This window comes from Triticum dicoccoides, chromosome 1A, assembly GCF_002162155.2.
Source record: "Triticum dicoccoides isolate Atlit2015 ecotype Zavitan chromosome 1A, WEW_v2.0, whole genome shotgun sequence".
NCBI classification, from domain to species: domain Eukaryota; kingdom Viridiplantae; phylum Streptophyta; class Magnoliopsida; order Poales; family Poaceae; genus Triticum; species Triticum dicoccoides.
The window spans coordinates 264,818,936-264,824,069 of NC_041380.1; positions in this window are offsets into that span (position 1 = coordinate 264,818,936).

Below are 5,134 nucleotides of genomic sequence, written 5' to 3' on the forward strand. Positions count from 1 at the left end.
TTCACGTTTAATGGTGGGTCGGTTTATGAGGAAAGCACAAGGAATATTCCCTTACAAAGGAAGCAAGACTAGGACTCCACTTGTAATAGAGTAATCCTAATCCTAATAGGACTAGTCATGTAAACCGCCCCTTCAAAATATATAAGGAGGGGTAGGGTACCCCAAGAGGGACAAGATTGACAAGTTCCACAAGTTGGACAAGTTAGGTTTAGACAATAGCTCTCAAGATAGAGCACTCTTGTAACCGTGATCATCATCATCAATATCAATGAACCAGGATGTAGGCTTTTACCTCCACTGTGAGGGGCCGAACCTGGGTAAAACATCGCGTCTCTCGTCCCGCTCAACCCCTCTCAAGCTACCACATAGATGCGTTGGCCTCGCGACTAAGTCCTGACACTAAGGACATGTGCCGTGACAATTCCACGACAGGACTGGATCGCTATCCATGTCCGACGAGCCAAGGGAGCCGTCCGATGATACATAGATACGGGCTCGGGGCGGCCTGCATAATCATGTTTGGCGTTAGGGAAAGCAGTGTGACAAAGGAATGCTATGAGTTACTCTGGTATCCGAATACTTACGATCTCCCCAGGGGCTTGGCCCTGGGCAACCACTCGTCTTCGCTTCATCGACGGCGGTGGAACTGTCTGGAAGGAGAGTCCTTCCCTTCTTGGACCCTTCGCCCCCCCCCCCCTCCCAAGTTGGGACGGCCTTCCTTTTCTTATCTCTCCCAACTGAAGGGGGAGCATCTTCTTCTTATTCCTCGTCTTCGGGGGAGGAGTGCACCGCAGAGTCATCGGACGGTGAGTCCGACGACGCCTGGCGTCGGGAACTCTTTTGGGTTCCCTTGGCCTTCTTGGTCTTCTCCGGCACCTTGTAAGGAGCCGGAGTCAGCATCTCCGTCAGGAGAGCGCCCGCAGTGTCTTCGGGCAAAGGGGTCGGACAGTTAATCTGCCCCGACGTCTCCACCCAGTCCTGTCAAAGGCATGGAGATTAGACCCCGCACATGATTAAGCTAGGGGAAATAAATGTCCTACGGGACGTATTGAACTCACCGAACGCGCTAGGCGCTTTGCGCTTAGTCCGCGGTCCTCGAGGAGAGAAGGAGGGACCTCTGCGCCCTTGAACAACACCTTCCAGACGTCCTTGTGCATCGTATCGAAGAGCTTGCTCAGAGTCTGGTGCTGGGACGGGTCGAAATCCCACAAGTTAAAATCCCGTTGTTGACACGTGAGGATCCGGCGGATGAGCATAACGTGGACTATGTTGACAAGATTGAGCTTCTTGCTTGCCATACTCCGGATACATTTCTGGAGTCCATCCAGCTCCACCGATGAACCCCATGACAAGCCCTTCTCTTTCCAGGAAGTGAGCCGTGTAGGGAATCCGGATCGAAACTCGGGGGCCGCCGCCCATTTGGCGTCGCGCGGCTCGGTGATGTAGAACCACGCCGATTGCCATCCCTTTATGGTCTCCACAAAGGAGCCTTCAAGCCATATAACGTTGGGCATATTGCCCACCATGGCTCCGCCGCATTCTGCTTGTTGGCCTCCCACCACCTTCGGCTTGATATTGAAGGTCTTTAACCGCATGCCGAAGTAGGGCCGGATGCAGAGGAAAGCCTCACACATGACGATGAACGCCGAAATGTTGAGGACGAAATTCGGGGCCAGATCATGAAAGTCCAACCCGTCGTAGAACATGAGACCACGGACGAATGGATGAAGGGGAAACCCCAGTCCGCGGAGGAAGTGGTGGAGGAAAACTACCCTCTCGTGAGGTTCCGGGGTAGGGACGATCTGCCCCACAGCGGGCAGCCGATGCGCGATATTCGTGGCTAAGTATCCGGCTCCGCGCAGCTTCTTGATATGTCCCTCTGTAACGGAGGAAGCCATCCATTTGCCTCCCGCTCCGGACATGTTTGGAGAAGGTTGAGGGAAGGGATGTGGGCTTGGGTGTTGGAGCTTGAGTGCGCGAAAATGGATGAGCAAAGGAGGAAGAAGGCGTGGATGAAAAGGTGAATCCTTGTCCCTTTATATGGGCGGACGAAACTAAGCGTCCCCACTAGCCTGGTAAAACTCGCTTATCCCCCAAGCGCCGTAATCGATGGCGCAGTTGGGTTACCCACACCCGTATTGATGAGAATCCCGTGATAAGGGGAAACGATCTCTGCTTTGACAAGACGTGTCAAAAAACTGCCTCGCGTTATGTACGAGGCTTGTTAAAGGAAACGGTTCGAATAATCACTCGGCCGTGACGTAATGTCGTGTTGCCAAAACAAGTCAGCAAATTGGATTTGTGGAAATATTATTCTCTCTACGGTGGTATGTGGAACTTATTTTGCAGGGTCGGACACTATCCTTATATTCAAATTCTTTCGTGGTATATTCGGAGGAGGAACCCGCCTTGCAATGCTGAAGACAATACTGCGCGCCGGACTCATCGTCATTGAAAGCCTAGTTCAGGGGCTACTGTGGGAGTCCTGGATTAGGGGGTCTCCGGACAGCCGAACTATCTCCATTGGCCGGACTGTTAGACTATGAAGATACAGGATTAAAGACTTCGTCTCGTGTCCGGATGAGACTCTACTTGGCGTGGAAGGCAAGCTAGGCAATACGGATATGTGTGTCTCCTCCTTTGTAACCGACCTTGTGTAACCCTAACCTCTCCGGTGTCTATATAAACCGGAGGGTTTTAGTCCGTAGGACAACATACAATCATACCATAGGCTAGCTTCTAGGGTTTAGCCCCTCTGATCTCGTGGTAGATCTACTCTTGTAATACCCATATCATCAATATTAATCAAGAAGGACGTAGGGTTTTACCTCCATCAAGAGGGCCCGAACCTGGCTAAAACATTGTGTCCCCTGCCTCCTGTTACCATCTGCCTTAGACGCACAGTTCGGGACCCCTACCCGAGATCTGCCGGTTTTGACACCGACAACCACCAAGACGAGGGGGCTGGGGGCTTCCAGGAGCCTCCTGCTGTCGCTTGCATCCTGGGCGGCGCTCAGGCCCCAGCCTCCCATCGCATCTTCAAGCAGTTTGCTCGTGAGGTGAACGCGGCCCTCCCCAAGCTCAAGGCTACGCGTCTGCTCAGGTGGTCCAAGTGCACCATCACCTTCAGCTCGTCCGACCAACTCAAGTGCGCGACAACTACCGGCGCTCTCCCGATGCTCTGCTCGCCAACCATCAGCAACGTCCTCGTCACCAAGACTCTCATCAATGGCGGTGCCGGGCTCAATGTTCTTTCCATTGAGAGATTCAACCGACTCTAGGCACCCTATGACCAGTTGCAGCCCACCAAGCCCTTCTCAGGAGTGACCGACGGCTCCACCACCCCGATGGCGCAGATCCGCCTCCCTGTCACCTTCGACACCCGTGACAACTACCGCACTGAGCTCATTTACTTCAACATCACTCACATTCGCCTTCCGTACAACGCCATCCTCAGCTACCCGGCCCTAGCCAAGTTCATGGTAGTCACCCACCATGGATACAATGTCCTCAAGATGCCAGGGAGCCGCGACATCATCACAGTCGCCTGTGAGGAGAAGGACGCGGTGTGCTCTCTTGAGCATGCCTACCAGGCTGCAGCGGTTGAAGACCCAGACAAGGAGGGTGTTGTCTACCCTCCTGAGGCTGTCCCCAAGAAGAAGAAGCAGCTGGTCCACCAAGAACCTTAGGAGAGCGGGGTGTCCAGCGGCACCACCTCAGGATCAGTGCCCATAGCCGGGGCGCCTCCCTCTCTTGCATAGGAAGGCGCGGCCTGCAACCCCCTCAGGCTGCGCTCGGGGGCTCTCCTCTGGAGGGCCTATGACTTGGCCAGTGTCACAAGGAGGTGCTCAGGCACCACCTGGAGGCGTGCTTCAACGCTCGCTTCCGTGAGGAAAGCGCGGGGTGCGAGGCACCCGGCGCTCGGGAATTCAGCACCAAGGCAACTAAGGAGCCTCAGGAGGCAAGAGCCATACGAAGCGACCGTGGCCCACCACCTGGCGCAGCTCCTTGTCCCGGCGAGGATAACGAGCCGCGCATCTGCGTCAACATCCCAGGACTCAACAGGGTCGCCTCTTAGTGGCTCTTCTGGCCATCCCGCGTTGGCCGGTGCGAGGGCCCACCTCATAGCTACGTTCACATACCTTTCGGCTTGCTGGGCGGGGCTGTCGTGCATCAACGTCACATGTGGAGCATCCTGGCGGCTCAGGAGGCCAGGCTCCAGGCGATCCTGACAGAGGTGGCGGTGGATCCTCGTGAGCCCCCTCGGGCCCTCAGAGCCTACCGAGGTTCAGGACCTGGGCGGCTCATGAGGAGCGACTCCTTCAGCACGCGTCTTCGGATACTCCAACACTTCTTCAGCAACGGTGCCAGGTGATATCTTTTGGTTTGTTCAGTTGGGGGCACCCCTCGGGCTGCATCATCCCCAAGCCACATGGGTCCGTCCCTGTGGCTTGTATCGTTTTCCGCATCTATCAGAGTTGGCTTTACCTCCTTCCATGAGTTGCTTTTATGATTATCATCTGCCTGTCCGGTACTTTATTGCCATGAACGTCGTATGCCCTTGCAAACCCACCCACGTCCGCCTCAGGATTACGGACAGGCACGATGCCTGTGCTCGGGTCCATCCCTGCAGCGTAGCTAAACCCAAGAGGGTGAGCTCTGGCTCGCAGGCCAGCTCCCATGCACGTCACCTCCCATAGTCCTTGGTGCTTTGTTCTCACATGAGCTAATCGCGGGCGGATGAGCAAGAGCGCATGACCCGGTGCCTTGTTACCACGGGAGCTACGCGCCAGTTGTCTTTCTTCAGAAATTTCGCATGAGAAGACTGGGCACAGTGCCTGTGCTCGGGTCCGTCCCTGCAGCGTCGATAAACCCAACGACTGAGCTCTGTCTAGCGGGCCGGCCCCGTTCAAGTCACCTCCTGGGGTCGTTGGTGTTTGGCCTTCTCATGCAATACAAGAGATTTATTCAGCGCAGGTTGCCTAACCATCTCGCAGGACTATCACAAGCGTTCCGAATCAAATTCAGGCGCAACCCGCCTTGAGGTAGGGCCTCGTGAGTCTGCACTGGCTCACGAGTTCCCATACACATCTCCTCTAGCCCTACCATGCAAGCCACGTGTCAGGGCGGGGCT